The 25714-nt window shown below is 39.4% G+C and overlaps 1 protein-coding gene across 5 annotated transcripts in view; it reads right to left on the reverse strand.

Moving 5' to 3' along the window:
- The window catches only part of NCALD (neurocalcin delta), a 447618-nt gene that overhangs the window by 210265 nt on the left and 211639 nt on the right, over positions 1 to 25714 (reverse strand). The window lies entirely within an intron of this gene.

Here is a 25714-nt window from a genome sequence, read left to right on the forward strand (position 1 = left end):
AAAAAAAAAAAAAAAAAAATTCAGCTAAGAGAGGCAGGAGAATGGCGTGAACCCCGGGGGGCAGAGCCTGCAGTGAGCTGAGATTGCGCCACTGCACTCCAGCCTGGGCGACAACGAGACTCTGTCTCAAAAAAAAAAAAAAAAAAAAAAAGATTCAGCTAAGAATGATGGCCAGGTGGAACAATTTTGGTTCTGGAGATGCAAACAAGCCGAAGTTACTCGGTAGGGCTCCTGGAAAGTTACTTTCAAAGGACCCTGGCATTCACTTCTTGTTCTTTGCCCTTCCTCTTCATCATGCCTGCAACTCTGATGCAAAGCTGGAGGAAGAGCTATCTCTTGCAGTCATGAAGTCACAAGCATGAAAACAAAAGCCACATGCTGTGAATGAAGCCTAAACTGAAAGAAGGAGCCACTGCACTGGGCCTGGCTTGCCTGCTTCTAGACTGTTACATGAGAAAAAGTAAATCCTATTTGGTTAAGCCACTGTAGAAGGATTCTTGTTACAGGCCACTGCATATAATCCTAACTGATACAAAGAGGTTTCTCAACCAGGTGATGACAGATCAAGGCTTAAACACAAGTCTTTAGACTCCCTGTCCAGTGATATTTCCAATAAATTGCATTGCCTCTTTAAAAGCAGAACCCATACTCTGAATACTACTCAAACAGGCATTTTAAATGTATGCTTTTTTTCTCAACAAATAGCTTATTTAAATGATCTGAGACGTAGCTCAAATGGTGAGAGGGGATTCACTGCTTTTTGTTTGTTTTACTTTTTAACATGTGGCACTCAAACATTTGCAAAATTTCTAAAGCAAGAATGCCTTGGCTACAGCAAAGGAAAGCGAGGTCATTTTACCAAAATTTATTTCAAGGCTACCTAAGGAAGAATTAGCCAGCTTCCCACATCTTGTTGTGAATGAGGGTTTTCTTCCTTGACTTTCTCATCCACTTGGCTATTATAAGAAAACAGGGTTCTCATGAAGTGTGGAATAACTGAGCCAAAAGTAAAGGAGGAACCATACCCAAAGATTAGTTCCAGAGGAATTAAAGATTTAGCTGTAAAAAGCAAAAGGTTTAAACTTTTAGAAGAAAATATGGGGAAACATCTTTCTGATCTTAAAATGGGAGAGAAGTTCTTAAGGCACAAAAGTGTTAACCATAAAAGGAAGGCAAAGTTGATAAATTTGCAACCGTAATATGAAGAGCTTGCATTCATCCAAAGGTACAATGAAGAAGGCGAAAACACAAGCCAATATGTGAGACAAGTTTGCAACACTTGAAATGAACAAAAGACCAGTATTTAGGTTATATAAAGGAATGTTATATATCAGTCATAAAAAGACAGCACAATAGAAAAAAAAATAAGCAGCAGATCTTACAGGCACATCAAAGAAGAGAAAAAGATGAATGGTGAATGGATGTAGGAAAAGATGAGCAACCTCATCTTTAATTAAGAAAATGCAAATTAAACTGATAGTGGGGGTAGAAATTGATATAACCACTTGGAACAATTTAACCTTCTCTTATGAAGTAGAATGCTCTCATACCCTCCCTCTGAGCAAATCACTCCTATGTATATTCTCTAGTGCTATGGTTTGAATGACAGTGTCCCCTCTAAAATTTATATGAAAACTTAATCCCCAATGCAACAGTATTGAGAGATATGGCCTTGGGGGTGGTGATTAAGTCATGAGGGCTCCACCCTCACAAATGGGATTAGCACACTTATAAAAGGGCTCCAGGTTGAAGGGAGTGCCCTCTTGCCCCTCTGCCCTTCTGCCATGTTGAGGACACAGCATTTATCCCCTCCTGAGGAGGCAACACTCTTGGAAGCAGAGACTAGGCTTCACGAGATAGTAAACTTCCTGCATCTTGATCTTGGACTTCCCAGCCTCCAAAATGGTGAGAGATAAATTTCTATTAATTATAAATTACCCAGTCTCAGGTATTTAGTTACAGCAGTACAGACAGACTGAGACATCCAGAGAAACTCTTGCACACTTTCCCTGAAGACATGCACAAACATGACTTTTTCGAAACAGCAAAAAGCTAGATTTAACACAAATGTCCATCAACAGGAGAACAAGGAAATAACTTGAGTGATAGTCATTAAATGGAATATTAGATAACATGGAATATCGATAAACCACAGCAGCATGCAATAGCTTGGGTGCACCTTAGAAACATAATGAATGAAAGCAAGCAAGTAACAGCCAACTACATACAAATGGTATCTTTTTCACATATAAATAAGCCCAAGAATAGCAAGAACGAACAATATTTGTGTTGAGGCAAACCCATATGTAATTTTCTTTTACAATCCCATATTATTTTATCACACATGTACATCCATGTTACCACTACAATCAAGATACAGGAGTGTTCCATCACCACACAGAACTCCATCCTACTACCATTTTATAGTTATACTCACCCCTTGGGCCCCCATTCCTCATCGTTGACAATCACTAATCTGTTCTCCATCTTTATAATTTTGTCATTTCTAGGATATTAGTAAATCGAATCATACAATATGTGACCTTTGGATATTTTTTTTTCACTCAGCATAATGTCCTTTAAATTCATCTAAGTTGTTGCATGTATCAGTGGTGTTTGTTCCTTTTCATTGCTGAGAAGTATTCCATAGTATGAAAGTACTACAGTTTGCTCAACCACTCACCTATTGTAGGACATTTTGTTTGTTTCCAGTGTTGGGCTATTAAAAATAAAGCTGCTAGGAACAATTATGTACTGGCTTTGTGTAGATAAAGTTTTCATTTATCTGGAATAAGTGTCCAGGAGAGTGTTTCTGGGTCACATGGTAAATGTATGTTTAGTTTTAAAGAAACCACTAAACTATTTTCCAGAGTGACTCCAGCATTTTAACCTCCAGCATTGCATGATAATTCCATTTTTTTGCATCCTCACCAGCATTTGACATTGATATGCTTTGACTGTGTCCCACCCCAAATCTCATCTTGAATTGTTGTTCCCATAATTCCCACGTGTCGTAGGAGGGACCAGGTGGAAATAATCAAATCACAGGGGCGGTTCCCCCAACCTGTTCTCATGATAATGAGTAAGTTCTCACAAGATCTGGTGGTTTTATCAGGGGCTTCCCCCTTCACTGAGTACACATTCTCCTCCTCGATGATGCTACCATGTGAAGAAGGCCATGTTTGCTTCCCCTTCCGCCATGATTGGAAGTTTCCTGAGGCCTCCCCAGTCATGCTGAACTGTGAATCAATTAAACCTCTTTCCTTTATAAATTGCCCAGTCTCAGGTATGTCTTTATTAGCCATGTGAGAACAGACTAATATAGGCATTATCACTATTTTTATTTTAGCTGTTCTAATAGGTGTGTGGTGCTATCTCATCATGGCATTCATGTGCATTTCCCCAGTAGCTAGGGATGCTGAACATCTTTTCATGAGCTTATTTGCCGTCTAAATATCGTTTACAATAAGACATCTCTTTTGCCCATTCCCTCATTGGATTTTTGTTTTTTTAAAAAATTGTTGAGTTTGGAGTTCTTTAGTCTAATCTAGGTATGTGTTTTGCAAACATTTTCTCCTAGTCTATAGCTTGTCTTTTCATCCTTCTAACACAGTTCTTCACAGAACAAACATTTTAAATTTGGATGAAATCCAATTTATTGATTTTTTCTTTTATAGATCATGCGGTCGATATCATGTTTAAGAACTCTTCAACAGTCCATAGGTATTGAAGATTTTCTGGTATGTTTTCTTTTACAAGTTTTCTAGTTTTATGTTTTAAGTGTATGATCCATTTTGAGTTGCTTTTTAAGTTGTGGGGTAACGAATATGTAACTGTTTTCAGATTCTCTGTTCTGTCCTATGTATCAATCTCTTTGCTAATTCCACACAGTCTTGACTATGATAGCTATACTAATTTTGAAATTAGGTTCAGTGATTTCTCCTACTTTATTTTTCCTTTTTGAAATTATTTTAGAAATTCTAGTTGCTTTACTTTTTCATATAAATTTTAGAATAATCTTATATATGTCTCCAAAATTCTTGTTGGGATTTTTATAAGAATTTCATTAAACCTGAATCTGAATATCATTTTGGGGAGAACTGACATCTTTACTAAGTTGACTCTTCCAATCCACAAACACAAATCCAATTCACATTTCTCTACTATGTAGATACTCTTTGATTGCTTCTATTGGCATTTTGTTGTTTTCAGCATATAAATCCCATGTTTCGTTAGATATACACATATGTATTCCATATGTCTTTGAGAGATTGTAAATGACATTAGGTAATTAATTTTTATATTCATGTGTACATTGCTAGTATATAAAAGTGCAATTGATTTTGATATCTTTATCTTACAACCAGCAAACTAACTAAACTCATTTATTAGTTCTAGGAGGTTTTTTCTTTATAGATTCCATTGAATTTTTCTAGTAGACAATCATGTCGCCTGCAAATAGGAATGGTTTTATTTCTTCCTTTCTGATTTGTATGGCTTTTATTTGCTCTTCTTACTTTATTGCATGTCAGACTTTCAGTACTATATTGAATAGGAGTGGTGAGAGCAGTCATCCTTACCTGATCTTATGGAGAAAGAATTCAATCTTTTACTATTAAGTACAATGTTAGCTATAGGTGTTTTTGTAGATACTTTTTATCAATTTGAGGGAGATTCCTTCTATTCTTATTTCTCTGAGAGTTTTTGCCATGAATGTTGTTTAATTTTGTCAAATGGGTTTCTGTACATCAGTTAGTATGATTGTGATTTTTTCTTTAGACTGTTTATATAGTGAATTGCATTGAGGATTTTTAAATATTGAACCATTCTTTTATCCCTAGAATAAACCACCCTTGGTTATGGCATATAATTACTTTTATATATTACTGAACACTATTTATCAATATTTATAGGATTCTCACATCTATATAAGAGTAGTTAGTCTCTAGTTTTCTTTTATTGTGCTTTTTCTAGTTTTGGTATCAAAATAATTTCGGCTTCATAAAATGAATTGGGAAATATTTCCTCATCTTTTATTTTCTAGAAGAGGTTGTAGAGAATTAGCATTAATTATTCTTTAAACGTCTTCTGGAATTTTCTAGAGAAACCATCTGGACCTGGAACTTTCTGTTTTGGGAGTTTCTAAATTACTAATTCTATTTCCTCAGTTACAAGACTATCAAAATTATCTATTCTATATTGTATGAATTGTGGTAGTTTGTGCATTCTGGAAAATTGCTTCATTTCATATAAGTTGTCGAACTTAAATGTGCAGAGTTATTTGTAGAATGTCCTTATTATTCTCTTTGATGTCTGCAGGTCTGTAGTGATGTCCCCTTTTTAATTCCAGATATTGGCAATATGTGTCTTCTTTCTTCTTTGTCAGTGTTGTTGAAGGTTTATCAATTTTCTTTTCAAAGAACTAGCTTTTTATTTAATTTATTTTCTTTATTGTTTTCCTCCTTGTAGTTTTATTAATTTCTGCTTTTATCTTTATTATATCCTTTCTTATGCTTGCTTTGGGTTTATTTGGCTCTTTCTTTTTCTAGTTTCTTGAAAAACTAGTTTCTTCAGATAGGAGCTCAGATTATCAATTTGAGACTTTCCTCGTTTAGAAAGTAAGCATTATATTAGTGCTATAGATTTTCCTCTCAGAACTGCTTTAGCTGAGTCACATAAATTTTGATGTTGTATTTTCATTTTCATTCACTTTAACGTATTTTTTTATTTCTTTGAAACTTTCTTTTTGACCTACAGATTCTATTTGAAAGTTTGTTGTTTATTTCCAACTGTTTGGAGATTTTCCTGCCATCTTTCTGTTAGGGATATCTAGCTTGATTTGATTATAGCCAGAGAATACACTTTGTACAATTTCAATTCTTTTAAATTTGTTGAGGTTTGTTTTATGGTTTATGGTATATTTTGGTATATATTTTGTTAGTCAATTCTTCTGTTGTTGGGTGGATTGTATAAATGTAAATTAGATCTACTTGATTGATAATGTCATAGTCTTCTCTATGTTTGCTGGTTTTCTGTCTAGTTGTTCTATCAGTTATTGAGAGAGGTGTGTTGAGGTTTTTAACTCTCATTATGAATTTGCCTATTTCTTTTTTCAGTTCTATCAGTTTTGGTTCACATATTTTGCAGCTCACATTTTTGGGTATATATTTAGGGTTTGCCTGCAAAATATGCATGTTTGCTATGTCTTTCTGGTAGGTTGGCCCTTTTATCATTATATAATGTCCCTCTCTGTCCTTGGTAATTTTCTTTTCTCTAAAGTCTTCTTTAACATTAATATAGCTATTCCTGCTTTTTAAAAAATTAATATTTACATTAAAACATTTTTTCATTCTGTAACTTTTATCCTCCTATATTGTTATATCTGACAGGAATTTCCTATAAACAGCATATAGTTGGGGTTTTTTTAAAATCCATTATGTCAATCGTCTATCATTTGTATATTTTGGCCACTTATAGTCAATGTAATTATTGATATACTTGGGCTAATATCTGCCATTTTTGTTGTTTCCTGTTTGTTCTCTACTTTTTTTCCTTTATTTTGATTTTCTAGACTTATCGTGGGTATTTAGGACTTTTAAGAATTCCATTTTTATTTATCTATAGTGTTTTTAGGTATATCTCTTTATCTCGCTTTTTCAATGGTTGCTCTCCTTATTACAATAAATATACACAACTTACCAGAGTCTATTGGTAGAATTCTTACCTCCCTTTACATTCCTTTACTTTTCCTCATTTATAAAATAATTTTCTTAAATATTTATCTATGTACATCAAGAACTACATCGGATAGTGTTATTTTTTGCTTTAACCATGAAATATAATTTAGAAAACTTAAGAGGAGAAGGAAAGTTTATTGCACTTACCCCATTTTTATTCTTTGCATTATTCTTTTCTCTTCTTTTTTTTTGAGATGGAGTCTCACACTTGTCGCCCAGGTTAGAGTGCAGTGGTGCGATCTCGGCTCACTGCAACCTCTGCCTCCTGGGTCCAAGTGATTCTCCTGCCTCAGCATCCTGAGTAGCTGGGATTACTGGCATGCACCACCACACCCAGCTAAGTTTTGTATTTTCAGTAGAGATGGGGTTTCACCATACTGGCCAGGCTGGTCTCGAACTCCTGACCTCAAGTGATCCACCCACCTCAGCCTCCCAAAGTGCTGGGATTACAGGCGTGAGCCACCACACCCACCATATTCTTTTCTCTTGATGACACACGTTAGGTAGTTTTTATATTCCCGTAGATCCCTGCCCTTCTTTTTTTTCCTTCAGCCTATTTGATCTATTGCTAAGATACGGTAAATTTCTACTATTCTACTTACAAGTTCACTGATTCTGTCCACTCCATTCTCATGTTAGCCCATCCATTGAGTTTTTTTTTTTTTTTACTTCATTCATTATATTTTCCTAGAAATTGGAAAAAATAATGAAGTAAGAAAAGAATGCAAAAAGGAAGCCAATATGTTTTTTTGAAGTAGTAAAAGGAAACTTCTTTCTGCTTCCTAAGAAATGAATACATTCGTGGGTTGGCCAGGGGTCCAGCGACCACGCAGGCTGATGTGACTCATATTTGGACTGGTCCTGCTCCTTTCAACAGCTCTCTGTTAGAACATGCCCTAGAGTTCCTTTACAGAGCAACGTGGCTGCTCTGGGCAAGGCTGCCTCCAGGTGACTGGACTGACAGCCAAGACAGGAACAAGCAGTGTTGCAGCATTAAGCTGTACCTTATCGGAGTGCTGCAGAGCTTTCCTCCTCTGGCCTTTTCAACGCCAGCCCTACTCATCTTACTCTCAACCTTCAGCTCCCTCAAATCCCTGACTGATGCCATGGCTTTTTATACTTTTCTCTCCCCCAGCATGTGCTTCCTCCTAATTTCCGCTTGCTTACCTGGCCTCTGACCCATTTTTGCTTGCATTATGACATTGTACACATGTGTGGATTCCCTGACCCAGCTCTTCAGCTGGGGCCCCTGACCTAACTAAATACCACCTAGATATTCTAATGGTTTCACTTTCACCAACAACTGTGTTGCTCTCCAAGGCTAACGGAATAAAGACCTTTCTTCTCTGCAAGGCAGGGGTGGAGAAGATCGATTTTAAAGGCTTACAGCCCCTACTCTCCAGGACATATTTCTGTGCGGTCACCAGCTGCTGCTTATGCGTGCTCCTTCCATCCCAAGCCCAGCACGTGGAGTCAGGAAAAGAAATGAGTGGGCAGACAAATTAATACTGAAAGGCTTGATAAATACTAACAGCAAATACTAAAAATAACTAGACAGCAGTGGTTTACTTTTAGGAATTTTTTTTTTTTTTTTTTGAGATGGAGTCTCACTCTATCACCAGGCTGGAGTGCAGTGGCGTGATCTCGGCTCACTGCAACCTCCTCCTCTCGGGTTCAAGTGATTCTCCTGCCTCAGCCTCCCGAGTAGCTGGGACTACAAGTGTGTGCCACCATGCCCAGCTAATTTTTGTATTTTTAGTAGAGACAGGGTTTCACCATGTTGGCCAGGATGGTCTCGATGTCCTGATCTCATGATCCACCCACCTTGGCCTCCCAAAGTGCTGGGATTACAGGCTTGAGCCACCGCGCCCAGGCTATGTTTAGGAATTTCATCTGTGCCTTTGTGTTGGGGCAAGAGCGAGGGAGAGAATGAGAACTGTAGAGAAGTTGGAAATGTTGCTGTTCTCTGGAGATGGAGCCACTGAAGAGCTTCCGTGGGTAGACAGCACTCCTCCACCTCCTCCCTGAAATACCTCTCTCTCAGCCTTCCCAGGCTTCCTCAGCTCTGCAAATGGCTCCTCCCTGTGCCACAAAGGTATCCCTGCTCTTACCAGCAGAGAGGAAAAGTGGCTAAGAGATTGCGGCTGTTTTGTTCCTCAGTCTCATCCTCTCCCACTTGCAGGATAGCCTGGCTGCCTTTTGACCTCAGCTTCTAAAAGACAGAAGGGTTACTGGGGTTAGTGTGTGTCTCCTGTATATCTGTGAGTCCCTGGTATGCTGGGTGTGACACGGCAAAGCCATTAACCCCACATGACACAATCTGCAGACACAGACTCCAGACTAGGAATCCCACACATTCCCCAAAATGCCCACTCCTGCGCTCCTATAGGACTAGGGATGAGCATAAATGGCCCTGATCCTTTTAAGACCAGGGTCTCCTGGTTGAATAAAATGGAGGACAGTAAGCCTGTTCAATTCTGTTTCTGTTATTTTCCCTTCCCTGGTGAGTAATTCAGCTATGCTGTGAATCGATAGGGATCTCTGGAGCTGGAAGAAGACACAAGATGAGGGAAATAAATTGCTCCCAGTTGGATGAATTATAAGCACCTTTGAGCTCTTCATCATATCTGTCCTGTGCAATCCGCAAAGAAGGAGTATTTTGAGCCTGAGTTCCCTCTCCTCCGCTCCCCTAATCCCTCCTTTATATCATGCACTCTTATAGCACAGTCTGAAAGCAAAAAGAAATAAAATGTCTTCCTTCCCTACTCTCAAAATCACCACATCTTTTCCCATCTCCCCCCTTCCTTCCTTCATGACTCCAATAAAGAGGGAGCATCCTTCATGGAAAGGTTAATCCCTCCGTTTATATCCTGGTCTCCCCTCCAGCATCATCCACATCTCACTCCATCCCTTCACCACCACCCCTCTTACATCTTCAGGATATCATCTCTCTGGGCTCCTTCCCCAAGGCTGGAAAACAGCCTCCGCCTCTGTGATTCTACAAGCCTTCCTTCTATTTTATTACCCTTTACAATTCTATCTCTCTCCTCTTCTCCATCATGCATCCCAAAAGAAGGGTCTAACTGATTATTTTCATCACTCTTCCTATATTTACTCAATCAATTGCAGCCAGACCTCTCTCTGCTTCCTGCAAGGTCCCTACTGATTTCCAGGTTGCCAAACGCAATGGCTTTGAGCTTTCTGTTCTACCCTTCTGAAACCCACTCTGCCCTTTGATTCTGTGGTAGTGCAACATCCTGGTGCTCCTGGGACCTATCTGTCCATTCCTAGACTCTTCCAGTTTCCTCCTCTTTTGCCCATCCCATAAATGAGAGTAATCCCCACAATCAAAGGTGGCCACATTTAGCAAAAAAAGATACAGAAAGCCCAGTTAAATTTAAATTTCAGATCAATAATGGATAATTTTTATATTGCATGGAACATTCTTACACTAAAATTTTATTCTTTGTTGATCTGAAATTCAGTGTTAACCGAGCTTCCCATTTTTTAATTTGACAATCCTACCATAGTTGTTTCTTCAGAGCTCCTCTCCATTCTCTAACTTCTTCCGTTGTTGATGTTTTCTATGCCCATGGCTTCTATGATTATCTTTTCTCAGATAATTCCCAAATCTTTATTTCTAGCACCAATCTCTCTCCTCTCCTCTCTCTCTCTCTCTGGTGTATTTCTCTTTTCCCTGGGGACATTTTTTTGACCCCCTACTTGCTTTTCTATCTGGACTCTCTATTTCTTCCCTTCTCCAGCCTCCCAGTCACTTCAACTCCAAATTCAGGAGGCCGACCTCAGCAAGTGGCTGAGCACTTGTTTGTTTTACCCTAACCAACATTCTCTCAGATATGTCTTTCCTTCCATTTCCATGGATGCCACTGACTTGAGGTCTTTGTCATTTCTGTATGTCTACAAACCATCCCACACTATTTAAATTGCCTTCTGACTAGTCCCCCAACTTCTACTTACATCCACCCTCTACCCCTCCACACACCACCACTCAATTAACATCCTAATTAAAGTGCAGATGTGGCCATGCCACTCCCTTGATAAAGGAAGCTTCTGACTGGCTACTGGTTAAAGTTGAAGCTCCCTAGCCAGCATCCAGAACCTTCAATAAGCTTTCTTTCTCCTCTTCTCTCCCTGTGGTCTCCTCTATGCACCCCAAATTCAAGGAGCATCAGAATATGATTCCAGGGCCTCCCTATCTCTATTTGCTGACACTCAGACTTAGATGTAGACTACTTTGAAGGAGACTCATAGAGTTTCTGCATAAATAGATGCTCCATAAATGCTTGCTGAATTAGTGAAGTAAGTCAATTTGAAATTGACCACATTAACAGAATGAAGTAATTAAATCCATGAATCATTTATGTGATTCATTTATGCAGATGAATGCAGTTTTTCACAAACTCACTGTTTGCTTACCATCAATTATAGGTGATGTCAAGTTCATGTAAGTATGTAATATTTCTATGATGTCAAATCACAGCTGGGCCCTGATGGAACTCCACAGGGCAGGGACAGACACAGACCACACCTGCTGCTTCTCTCGATTTACTTTTTGAACTCTAATCCCTTCCCCCGTTTCCCTCACTTCTTACAGATGATTCTTTGTAAACATGCTTGAATTTTCTGATATATAATCTTCAAACAACTGGAAGTTCGAAATCACTGCCAAAACCACATTCTGATCCAAGAACATCTGAGTGCTTTAATAACCTAAATCAGAAGCCTGCAACCTCTTTCTGCAACAGGCCACATGGTAAATATTTTTGGCTTTGTATACCGTTCGGTCTCTGGTTGCAATGATGACTCAGCTTTGCCACTGAGGCACAAAAACAGCCATGGCTGACACAAAAACAAATGGGTGGGCCTGTGTGCCTATAAAACTTTACCTGCAAAGCAGCCAGCCAGGATGCCAGCCACTGTTTGCTGACCCCAGCCTAAACCAAGCTTCTGATTAATGATTTACTTTGTTTTCCATCCAAACTATACCTTTCATTGCAGTCACTTGATTGGGAAAAACATCCGAATTTCAGTTGGTATAGTCTTTTCATGAGATCATAGTTAAACTAACTCAGGACTACAGAGTGGGTCAAGAGAAAATAAGGAGTGGATATTTGAAGGCTGCTTTGGGACTTTCCTCCCAGCATAGTGGACATCACCCCAGGGCAAGGGCATGGAGAGGCCAGATAGGTGATCAGCCCGCTTTTAGGCGCAAGATTTAAGGTGGTGCCATAAAAGCATAAATCTACATAAGTAATATTTTAATGCAATGTTTTAAAGAAAATCAAAATGAATGAAGACATTCATGGTGAATAAAATATCAACATTTTAAATTAACACAGATTCGCTATTACTGATTTTTTCTTTTGCCCTGGATTCCAATGTGACTCTGCACAGCACTGTTATTGATCCTATCTTTATTTAAAATGTTGATCTTTGTCCATTGTGGATGTTTTGCATTTGATTTTTGAAAAACATTGCGCTAAGTGCTATTTATTTTGATTATGGAGTTTTTGGCACCTTCTAATTTTGCACAAAAGCAAATGTCCTACTCACCTTCTCTATTCTCAGCCCTGCAATAACCTCGTCATCATCGTCAACATCTATGCCCATTTTGGAGAATTACATGCAGCTATTTAATGTTCCCTTTGGACTAGATCTTTCCTCTTGGCTACTTTGATGCCATTTTCACTTACTTGGATCCACCCTATATGCAGGTAAATTTGAAACATGTAGAAACTCTTGTGCCATACTCTCTAGAGCCACTTCCTAAAGGATATGTTAAAGAGAGACATAATATGTTAAAGGGAGACAATAAAATATGAGGTTTATTAAATTTTATTATTTTGTTATTAAATAATTAAATAAATTTTATTATTGTATTAAATATTTTATTAAATAATTTTTTATTTAATAAAATAGTGGCACTTAGTATATTTTATTAAATTCCTACTAAGTGCCTAGTGGCTAAAGGACTTTGTATCCATCATTTCATTTAATTATGACAACCCGCCGAGGGGATGGGACAGGAGGCAATAGAACATTATTTCCAACCCAGTGCTAGGAAGAAGATGGCAAGTGCTCCACTTTGGAAAGAAATTACATTTCATCCTTCTCCAGGCAACTTCCAAGGAGTCATCAACCCATGTGAAAAGCACGTCTGGTATTACATCTCTGTAACAAGATGCACAGCAGGCACTTCCAAGCATTTAAAATACTTGAATGTGTAAAGTTTCACAGTTGGTCACAAGTTCATAATAGCTACGTGCCTCTTTTATTGGGGAGATGCCATGCCATGCTGGGATTCCACAAGGCAGCAGGGCTCCCCCCATTCTTTAAAATAGAGCAGCTCAAAAAACTCCTCTGGCAATTTTAACTACACAAGAATAGAAAATACCCCAGGCAGAGCGTGAGAGACCAATCTCGTAAACAGCAGGATAGCAAGGTGTAAACAAGAATGGAAAGAAAATATACGGCCTTTTAAAAAATCATTGCTTTTGACAAGGACAATAAGATAGGAATAAATTCAGCCCCAAATAGCATGGAAAAACAAAAGCTCAGAGAAATGTTAAATCACATGCCAGGTGGCTGCAGGAATTCGCAATAATCCATTCCAATCTGCCAACCCGTCCCTTTTGGCATCCGGCTTGATTTTACACAGGCTCTTCTTCCAGTTTTATGTGCTTGGGAGTTTGGGGGGAGGGTGTTGTTTGGTTTTTTTTCTCATGAAGCAGCAAACCCAGCATTTTCAAGGCTGTTGCAACTTTCTTAAGTCACATATTTTTTCTCCTCTGACCCCACAAACAATGTTGTTTTGGAGAACCACAAACCACAATATTTCCATCTTTCATTTCACGGAACCATGTTCTTGCATGCAGTAAAAATATGTTCACATCCTTGTACTAAGTCTTAGTAAATGCATCATTTGATCACTGGTATTGTTAGAAGACTTCATGCAATAAAACTCCTGCATCTTCTACCTTTTCAATAACTCTACCAATTATTAAGCACTGAGCATGTACTTATACTCATGACCTGAAGATAACAGGAATGAACTGTCAGATCCCTGCTTTGAGGACCACATAGTCCAATGGAGGAGAGAGACTTAGAAATAAACAGCTACAATAAGGGAGGAAGCTACCTTTATCCCTCGAGCTGTAAAGTGATAATGTGCATGGGTTTATTAAACAAAAATTTAGGGAAGGTCATTATTTTGGATTAGGCTGCTGCACTAGGCCCCAACAGACCAGACCAAATCAAAATGGAGTCACTTGTGCTAAGTGCCACATCATCACACTGAACTTCGAAATGGGCCAGTTTTCCAAAAATCAAGAGATTCATAGCAACCAATCAGAAGAGGCCCAGTTTACCTGAGCCAGCATAATAAAGAAGTCCCCTCTGTTTTAACTCTATAAGGAAAGTGACCTTTTTCAAGGTGGTCTTTGAAATGACTGATCTGCTTTTTGTTCCCTGTTTCTGCTTTCTTCCACCTTTTACTGCCTATAAGCCCCTTCTTGTTGAGCCCATCAGAGCACCCATTCTATTTTATAGAATGAGATGGTGCCTGAGTCTAAAATCACAAATAAAAGCCAATTCAATGTTTCGACTACAATTGTAATTTTGTCTTTTGACAGGTTCCACTCATACTTTTCAGCACACCTCAGCAGGTTGCTTCCAAGAATTGATCAAAGGATGAAGTATCCACCCTGTGCAGGCACAGATATTGGACAACACTTAGTGCTTCCCATGAAGCAAAGAAATGCCCTCCTGTGAAGCCCTCCAGCCTCCTCCACCTTCATCACTGCCTTGCTCCACACTCCTGTTCTCAGCCTCAGACTTCCACACTGCCTTCCTCAAGCTTATTGATGGCGCAAGTGTCATGCTATTTACTATATACCAAGAATTGCATAAATTATCTCATATACTATCTCATACAATTATATGAGATATCTCATTATATTATATATGATATATAATATGTGGATATTCAATTATATTATATATCTCATTGAATTTTCATAACCATCTAGAATAGGCTTTCTTATCCCAGTGTTATTCATAAAGAAAATGAGCCTCTGAAATTTTCAGAAACTTGCCCAAGGCTAAACAGCTAGTATAGAGAAACTGAGGTGAGAACCCAGGATTATGTGATTAGAACACCTCTTAAGCAGTACATTCATCTTTCTCCACAGGCATGTTTAGTGTAACACCCCTGCTAGGTTATTTACACCTTAAGAACAGAGATCAACATTTCCGTTTTTTAATAGTTCCTAGACAGGGTAGACCCACAGCAAGCAACGTATGCATCTACCTAGGTGATGTGATTTAAGGGAGGCTGGACAAGGATGGGTTAAAAATGTCTCCACCATTGCCTATCATGGTGCCTAGAATTTCACCACTGGGAGTGCATTATTTTGGGCCTGAAGTCTTTCTAGTCTTCAGGATCACTCTCTTAGAACATGATTGCTATAGGGGGGCAATCCTACACTGAGACCTTAGTGAGGATAAAGATGTCAGAGAATGAGACACAGGAGAAATGCCTAGAAAGGAGCCTAGGACCTCTGAGATGGGAAAAGTGGTCCTGAGAAGAGGGTAGGAGGTTCTAGGACAGCTGCAGAAGTTTTGCTTGGCTGGCCCCATCTCTGTGGCCTTGAGCACGGGGCAGGGCAAATGGGAGGTACGTAAGTTTTTACTTGACTTGAGGAAACAGTGTTTTGACCTGATGTGAGAGAAGGAGGTATGAGGGATAGTGGCAGGTGGGCATCGAGTGCTGAGGTCGCCAAGTACTGTGACGGCATAAAAGACAAGAAGGCAGGACCTTGCCCTCCAAGAGCTTACAGTGTCTGGAGAGAAAAAGTATCACTAGCAAACAATAGGTAAATAAGACCGGGAATGACCAAATACAGAATACATATTTAATAGGAAATCCCAGAAAAGGAGAGCTCAGAATGAGAGGAGGTAATTTCAGGGACACAGGGCCCCAAGAATAGTACCAAATAAAGAGAAATAAAAAATGAGTTGGTGAATGCCTGTCTTCCCAGACTGCCACAGCCACGTGCTACCTAGGCACTCCCTAATAAGGAAATCATCCAATGTGGATTTAATCACTGTAATACAGAAAGGATGTTAGGATGGTCTAGAAATAAAATGGAAAGACAGATATAATGTACAAAGATACTATTTATAAAATGCATTACTTCAAAATAAACCCAGCTCTTTTGACAAAAAGATCTAGTGGTTGTTCTATTCACATAATAAATAGATCCAGAATTTTGGTAAAAGGTGAGTGTACCAGATTTCTATATTAAGATACACGGCAAATATATCTCATAAAACCACTAGGCAAACCTAAATCCCTAGTGAAGCTCAGTTAACACCATGAGAAAGAGCTCTGATGACCACCACAGGGCAACGACCTTGAGAAATCCTAAGGCTTTCCATGAATTTAGCCCAGATCAAGAATCACTTCGCTCTATGACCTTCCAGCTAAAGATAAATGCACTTGCTCTGAGCTTTTCACTGAATGCCTCCTTCACAAACAGGAAAGGTTACTTCTATTTACTCTAATCTACTTCCTATTTTCAAAAAAGACCCCTTTATTTAATTCCTACAAAGAAAACAACCCCAAGGAGGAAAGAAGGAAGCAGGTAAGCTCTGACCTTTATCTGCTAAATTAGTTATTTTACCAATAGTACAGGTGATCCCATTCTCACAATGCTAAATAACAATCCTTTGTACCCGTTGGCATAAGAGGAACCAGTAGCTACAGCCTAAGGCTTATTGTGAATGAGTAGAGAAAAGAAAAATATAGGCATGTAGAGACTTGAAAAAAAAAGAGGAGAAGAGGGGGAGAAGGGGGCCACAGGAAATCCTTCCTCCTGTGAATTTCTTTTTTCTTTTTTTTTTTTTTGAGACTCTGTCACCCAGGTTGGAGTGCAATGGCATGATCTCAGCTCACTGCAACCTCTGCCTCCTGGGTTCAAGTGATCCTCCCACTTCAGGCTCCCTAGTACCTGGGACTACAGGCAGACACCACCATGCCCAGCTAATTTTTGTATTTTCAGTAGAGATGGGGTTTCACCATGTTGGCCAGGCTGGTCTCGAACTCCTGATCACAAGTGATCTGCCACCTCGGCCTCCCAAAGTGCTGGGATTACAGGTATGAGCCACCATGCCCAGCCCCTCTTGTGAGTTTCTTAATTAAATTACTGCAGTATATATTTCCTTTTCATTTCATCTTGGCTACTAATGAGCTGTATTTCCACGGGTTACCTGCGTCCTTCATGGTGGCTGCATATCTGAGACATAAACAGCAAAGGTTTCTGGTTCAGTCCCCTAAGAGGTTTGTAGTAACCTCTGTGGATATTCACAGACACAATGATGACATGATCCAAACTCACAGTTAGACACAAGGTCTAATAAGGGATCTTGTGCTTTATTTCCAGATGCAAGCAGAAACTTGGCAAATGCACTTCAGATACCTAAATATAAGGATTTCTAGACAGTTAAGTGTTATAAAGAACAATCAGGAAAAATATATATTTTTGAGGTCCTAAAAATCTGGGTAGTGATTACAATGCTGGAGCAAAATGGCCATGCCAGTATTTTTGTAATTCATATTTTATAAGAAAAGGATGCAGAACTCATAAAAAGAAATTAGTGAAAATAAATATTGAATACATTTAAAATATAAAATTTACAAACATCATGTAAAATATAAAAAAACTAAACAGTATCATTGTATTAATAATTATTGGCAGGCAGAATTTTAAAACACAAGCATTAAAAAAACTGAATCTCAAAAACGAAAAAAAATTAAGTCAGGGAGAGGAGCCAAGATGGCTGAAAAGGAACAGCTCCGGTCTACAGCTCCCAGCATGAGCCACGCAGAAGACGGGTGATTTCTGCATTTCCATCTGAGGTACCAGGTTCATCTCACTGGGGAGTGCCAGACAGTAGGTACAGGATAGTGGGTGCAGTGCACCGTGCATGAGCCGAAGCAGGGCGAGGCATCACCTCACCCGGGAAGCGCAAGGGGTCAGGGAATTCCCTTTCCTAGTCAAAGAAAGGGGTGACAGATGGCACCTGGAAAATCGGGTCACTCCCACCCTAATACTGCGCTTTTCCAAAGGGCTTAAAAAACGGCACACCAGGAGATTATATCCTGCACCTGGCTCAGAGGGTCCTACACCAACAGAGTCTTGCTCATTGCTAGCACAGCGGTCCGAGATCAAACTGCAAGGTGCCAGCGAGGCTGGGGGAGGGGCGCCTGCCATTGCCCAGTTAGTTGTTTGATTAGGTAAACAAAGTGGCCAGGAAGCTCGAACTGGGTGGAGCCCACCACAGCTCAAAGAGGCCTGCCTGCCTCTGTAGGCTCCACCTCTGGGGGCAGGGCGCAGACAAACAAAAAGACAGCAGTAACCTCTGCAGACATAAATGTCCCTCTCTGACAGCTTTGAAAAGACTAGTGGTTCTCCCAGCATGCAGCTTGAGATCTGAGAATGGGCAGACTGCCTCCCCAAGTGGGTCCATGACCCCCGAGTAGCCTAACTGGGAGGCACCCCCCAGTAGGGGCAGACTGACACCTCACACGGCAGGGTACTCCTCTGAGACAAAACTTCCAGAGGAACGATCAGGCAGCAGCATTTGCGGTTCACCAATATCCGCTGTTCTGCAGCCTCTGCTGCTGATACCCAGGCAAACAGGGTCTGGAGTGGACCTCTAGCAAACTCCAACAGACCTGCAGCTGAGGGTCCTGTCTGTTAGAAGGAAAACTAACAAACAGAAAGGACATCCACACCAAAAACCCATCTGTATATCAACATCATCAAAGACCAAAGGTAGATAAAACCACAAAGATGGGAGAAAAACAAAGCAGAAAAACTGGAAACTCTAAAAAGCAGAGTGCCTCCCCACCTCCAAAGGAACTCAGCTCCTCACCAGCAACGGAACAAAGCTGGATGGAGAATAACTTTGATGAGTTGAGAGAAGAAGGCTTCAGACGATCAAACTACTCTGAGCTACAGGAGGAAATTCGAACCAATGGAAAAGAAGTTAAAAGCTTTGAAAAAAAATTAGACGAATAGATAACTAGAATAACCAATACAGAGAAGTCCTTAAAGGACCTGATGGAGCTGAAAACCAAGGCAGGAGAGCTACATGAAGAATGCAGAAGCCTCAGTAGCCTATGTGATCAACTGGAAGAAAGGGTATCAGTGATGGAAGACAAAATGAATGAAATGAAGTGAGAAGAGAAGTTTAGAGAAAAAAGAATAAAAAGAAATGAACAAAGTCTCCAAGAAATACGGGACTATGTGAAAAGACCAAATCTACGTCTGATTGGTGTACCTGAAAGTGACAGGAGAATGGAACCAAGTTGGAAAACACTCTGCAGGATATTATCCAGGAGAACTTCCCCAATCTAGCAAGGCAGGCCAACATTCAAATTCAGGAAATACAGAGAATCCCACAAAGATACTCCTCGAGAAGAGCAACTCCAAGACACATAACTGTAGATTCACCAAAGTTGAAATGAAGGAAAAAATGTTAAGGGCAGCCAGAGAGAAAGGTCGGGTTACCCACAAAGGGAAGCCCATCAGACTAACAGCTGATTTCTTGGCAGAAACTCTGCAAGCCAGAAGAGAGTGGGCATCAACATTCAACATTCTTAAAGAAAAGAATTTTCAATCCAGAATTTCATATCCAGCCAAACTAAGCTTCGTAAGTGAAGGAGAAATAAAATACTTTACAGACAAACAAATGCTGAGAGATTTTGTCACCACCAGGCCCTCCCTAAAAGAGCTCCTGAAGGAAGCACTAAACATGGAAAGGAACAACCAGTACCAGCCAGGCGTGAACCCAGGAGGCGGAGCTTGCAGTGAGCCAAGATTGCACCACTGCACTCCAGCCTGGGCGACAGAGCGAGAGTCCGTCTCAAAAAAAAAAAAAAAAAAAAGAACTAGAAAACCAAGAGCAAACACATTCAAAAGCTAGCAGAAGGCAAGAAATAACTAAAATCAGAGCAGAACTGAAGGAAATAGAGACACAAAAAACCCTTCAAAAAATTAATGCACACAGGAGATGGTTTTTTGAAAAGATCAACAAAATTGATAGACCACTAGCAAGACTAATAAAGAAGAAAAGAGAGAAGAAGCAAATAGATGCAATAAAAAATGATAAAGGGGATATCACCACCGATCCCACAGAAATAGAAACTACCATCAGAGAATGCTATAAACACCTCTACGCAAATAAACTAGAAAATCTAAAAGAAATGGATAAATTCCTCGACACATACATCCTGCCAAGACTAAACCAGGAAGAAGTTGAATCTCTGAATAAACCAATAACAGGATCTGAAATTGAGGCAATAATCAATAGCTTAACAACCAAAAAAAGTCCAGGACCAGATGGATTCACAGCCGAATTCTACCAGAGGTACAAAGAGGAGCTGGTACCATTCCTTCTGAAACTATTCCAATCAATAGAAAAAGAGGAAATCCTCCCTAACTCATTTTATGAGGCCAGCATCATCCTGATACCAAAGCCTGGCAGAGACACAACCAAAAAAGAGAATTTTAGACCAATATCCTTGATGAACATCGATGCAAAAATCCTCAATAAAATATTGGCAAACCGAATCCAGCAGCACATCAAAAAGCTTATCCACCATGATCAAGTGGGCTTCATCGCTGGGATGCAAGGCTGGTTCAACATATGCAAATCAATAAATGTAATCAGCATATAAACAGAACTAAAGACAAAAACCACATGATTATCTCAATAGATGCAGAAAAGGCCTTTGACAAAATTCAACAATGCTTCATGCTAAAAACTCTCAATAAATTAGGTTTTGATGGGACGTATCTCAAAATAATAAGAGCTATCTATGACAAACCCACAGCCAATATCATACTAAATGGGCAAAAACTGGAAGCATTCCCTTTGAAAACTGGCACAAGACAGGGATGCCCTCTCTCACCACTCCTTTTCAACATAGTGTTGGAAGTTCTAGCCAGGGAAATCAGGCAGGAGAAGGAAATAAAGGGTATTCAATTCGGAAAAGAGGAAGTCAAATTGTCCCTGTTTGCAGATGACATGATTGTATATCTAGAAAACTCTATCATCTCAGCCCAAAATCTCCTCAAGCTGATGAGCAACCTCAGCAAAGTCTCAGGATACAAAATCAGTGTACAAAAATCACAAGCATTCTTACACACCAATAACAGACAAACAGAGAGCCAAATTATGAGTGAACTCCCATTCACAATTGCTTCAAAGAGAATAAAATACCTAGGAATCCAACTTACAAGGGATGTGAAGGACCTCTTTAAGGAGAACTACAAACCACTGCTCAATGAAATAAAAGAGGATACAAACAAATGGAAGAACATTCCATGCTCATGGGTAGGAAGAATCAACATCGTGAAAATGGCCATACTGCCCAAGGTAATTTATAGATTCAATGCCATTCCCATCAAGCTACCAATGACTTTCTTCACAGAATTGGAAAAAACTACTTTAAAGTTCATATGGAACCAAAAAAGAGCCCACATCGCCAAGTCAATCCTAAGCCAAAAGAACAAAGCTAGAGGCATCACGCTACCTGACTTCAAACTATACTACAAGGCTACAGTAACCAAAACAGCATGGTACTGGTACCACAACAGAGATATAGACCAATGGAACAGAACAGAGCCCTCAGAAATAATGCCGCATATCTACAACTATCTGATCTTTGACAAACCTGACAAAAACAAGCAATGGGGAAAGGATTCCCTATTTAATAAATGGTGCTGGGAAAACTGGCTAGCCATATGTAGAAAGCTGAAACTGGATCCCTTCCTTACACCTTATACAAAAATTAATTCAAGATGGATTAAAGACTTACATGTTAGACCTAAAACCATAAAAACCCTAGAAGAAAACCTAGGCAATACCATCCAGGACATAGGCATGGTCAAGGACTTCATGTCTAAAACACCAAAAGCAATGGCAACAAAAGCCAAAATTGACTAATGAGATCTAATTAAACTAAAGAGCTTCTGCACAGCAAAAGAAACTACCATCAGAGTGAACAGGCAACCTACAAAATGGGAGAAAAATTTTGCAACCTACTCATCTGACAAAGGGCTAATATCCAGAATTTACAATGAACTCAAACAAATTTACAAGAAAGAAACAAACAACCCCATCAAAAAGTAGGCGAAGGATATGAACAGACACTTCTCAAAAGAAGATATTTATGCAGCCAACAGACACATGAAAAAATGCTCATCATCACTGGCCATCAGAGAAATGCAAATCAAAACCACAATGAGATACCATCTCACACCAGTTAGAAAGGCCATCATTAAAAAATCAGGAAACAACAGGTGCTGGAGAGGATGTGGAGAAATAGGAACACTTTTATACTGTTGGTAGGACGGTAAACTAGTTCAACCATTGTGGAAGTCAGTGTGGCAATTCCTCAGGGATCTAGAACTAGAAATACCATTTGACCCAGCCATCCCATTACTGGGTATATACCCAAAGGACTATAAATCATGCTGCTATAAAGACACATGCACACGTATGTTTATAGCAGCACTATTCACAATAGCAAAGACTTGGAACCAGCCTAAATGTCCAACAATGATAGACTGGATTAAGAAAATGTGGCACATATACACCATGGAATACTATGCAGCCATAAAAAATGATGAGTTCACGTCCTTTGTAGGGACATGGATGAAGCTGGAAACCATTATTCTCAGCAAACTATCGCAAGGACAAAAAAACAAATACCACATGTTCTCACTCATAGGTGGGAATTGAACAATGAGAACACATGGACACAGGAAGGGGAACATCACACTCCAGGGACTGTTGTGGGGTGGGGGGAGGAGGGAGGGATAGCATTTAGAGATATACCTAATGCTAAATGACTAGTTAATGAGTGCAGCACACCAACATGGCACATGTATACATATGTAACAAACCTGCACATTGTGTACATGTACCATAAAACTTGAAGTATAATAATAATAAAATAAAAAAAGAAAAAAAAACAAAATGCAAAACTCAGTTGTATATCTATCCAGTGCCAACTATGATACTATATGTAAATAATTGGAAATTGAAATTTACAATAAAATTTTAAAACTAAAAAAAACATGAAAAGTTATAAATGAGATCATGTTATTTGAACTTTTATAAAACGAGTTATTAAGTTGCATAGATATTGTTGCTATGGAGTTGAGAACATATTTTTGTGCAAATTTCCTCACTAAAAAAGAGAAAGTATTAGTCAGGGAAATGATGATGTATTTATGAGCAGTCTCCAAATCTTTTTCTCTGACTCCTCCGTCTTCAGATAATCCTAATTATCACTTGATAACTTTGAGGCGTATTTAGGAGTATTTTTTAACAACTTTGTTGGGGGCAAGAGGTGAAACCTATTTATTTACCTCGAGCTATAGTTTGCTTGAAAGCAAGAAGCATGCATTTCTGATTTGCCTCTCCTTTAGTTTGCTCATCTGTGGTGGAGTCCCAATGCCCAGCCACTTGCGTCTGTTTTGTTATTCTCCTATTGTAGAGGACACACCCTCAGGTGATCCCCACTGGGTCATGTCCTACGTAATCCCCTCCCACAGAGTGCAGGCACGACCTGTGACTTGATTTTCAGCAAACGAAATATGGCAAAGCCAATGCCTTCATTGAATATTTCACTGCCTTGATGCCTTAGCAGGCTGCAATGGGAGTTTCTCCTGCAGACGTTGAAGGCATAAGCCGCCATGTTGTGACAAGAATGTGAGATGCCACATGGGAAAAAGCTGTGGGTGATTCCTAGGACATGAGAGTGACCCAGGTGACTTCCAGAAATAAAGTGGGGACCTCAGTCCTACAATCTCAGCTGGATTCTGCCAACAACTGCGTGAGCTTAGAAGAAAAAAACTCAAGCTCCAGACAAGAACACAGCACAGTCAAGATCTTGATGACACCTTTCCAAGACCCTAAGCAGAGGCCCAAGCTGCACTCAGACTCCTGACCCAAGAAGATGGAGCACAATACTCATTGTTTTAAGTCACTATATTTGTGGCAATTTGTTATGTAGCAATACACAACTAACACATGTCATAATCCACTTTGAACTCAAATAACAGCCATTCTTTAAAAAAATCTCTGACTTGCCAATTATTATTTTCTTTCTGCTGTTGAGGATGACAGAAATCTAGCAGAATGCTTTATACATGTGTATATCTTTATCCAATTCAAAACTTGAACGCGGAATATCATTCTCCATGAGTGAGTCTTGAAACACAAATGAATTGGACTTAACATTTTTGAAAATATCAAAATTATTTTATTTTGGTACTTAAAAATTGGAGGGTATACTGCCAAACCAGTTTTTTTGTTTGTTTTCGTTTTTGTTGTTTTTGGTTTTGGTGTGTCTACTTAACTGTTTTGTTTTGCTTGTTTTGAGACAGTTTCACTCTTGTTGCCTAGGCTGGAGTGCAAGGGCACAATCTCAGCTCACCACAACCTCCGCCTCCTGGATTCAAACAATTCTCCTACCTTAGCCTCCTGAGTAGCTGGGATTACAGGCATGCGCCACCACGCCCAGCTAATTTTGTATTTTTAGTAGAGACAGGGCTTCTCCATGTTGGCCAGGCTGGTCTCGAACTCCCAACCTCGCGTGATCCGCCTGCCTCAGCCTCCCAAAGTGCTAGGACTACAGGCATGAGCCACTGTGCCTGGCCTACTTAACTGTTTTTTAAATAAATGTTTTATTTTCAAACAGTTTTAGATTTACAGAATTATAAAGATAATACAGAAAGTTCTTGTATACCCCATACCCAGTTTTCCCAAATATTAACATCTTACATTAGCATGGTACATTTATCACATTTGATGAACCAATGTTGATACATTATTGTGAATTAAACTCCATACTTTCATCAAACTTTCTTAGTTTTTACCTAACGTCCTGTTTTTGGTCCAGGATCCCACATTACATTGAGTCATCATGTCTCCTTAGGCTTCTCTTGATTGTGACTATCTCTCAGACTTCAGTTGTTTCTGATGACCTTCACAGCTTTGAGGAGTACTGGTCAGATATTTTGTAGCATGTCGCTCTGTTGGAATTTGTCTTATGCTTTTCTCATGATTAGACTTAGATCAAGTATTTTGGGGAGGAAGATCACAAAGGCAAAGTGCCCTTCTCATCATATGGTGTCAAGGGTACCTACTACCAATGTGACCTGTCACTGCTGATTTAACCTTAGTCACCTGGCTTGAGATAGTGTTTGCTCGGGTTTCTCCATTGTGAAGTTACTTTTTCCCCTCCCTTTCTTTACTATACTCTTTGAAAGAAAGTCATTCTGTGCAGCCCCCAGGGAGGGTTATGCTTTACCCCCTGAAAGGCAGAGTATCTTACGTACATTATTTGGAACTCTTCCATGTTCTTTCCATTTATTTATTCAATCACGTATTTACATCAGTATAGATATGTATTTTGTACTTTAAGTGATATCCTAATTCTAACTTTCTTTCTTTGCTCGAACTTTCCATCTTTGGACATTGAAAGTACTTTCGATTGGGTCCTGTATCCTTTTCACATACAACCATCATTGCGGATTTTTATTTTTCGCATTTCTTTACTTTATGGCACTACAAGTTGCTCCAGGCTCATCTTGTATATTTCCTGCCACAGTCTCAAATCAGCCATTTCTCCAAGGAACCCTGGTTCATTTCATTGGAAAACAGTATTAGAAACCAAGATCTGGGAAATAGGTACGCAGTGATTGCCATGTGCCAGTCACTGTTTTAAGCACTTTGAAAATATTAATCATTTAATCCTTGTAATAATCTCATAACAACAAAATAGGTGGTATTAGTCCCATTCTATGGACAAAAAAAACAAGAAACAGATATTTGGATGTGTTACATAGTCACCCAGATAGTCACTGACAGACCCA

Source organism: Hylobates moloch, unplaced genomic scaffold (assembly GCF_009828535.3).
Source record: "Hylobates moloch isolate HMO894 unplaced genomic scaffold, HMol_V3 SCAFFOLD_9, whole genome shotgun sequence".
NCBI lineage: Eukaryota > Metazoa > Chordata > Mammalia > Primates > Hylobatidae > Hylobates > Hylobates moloch.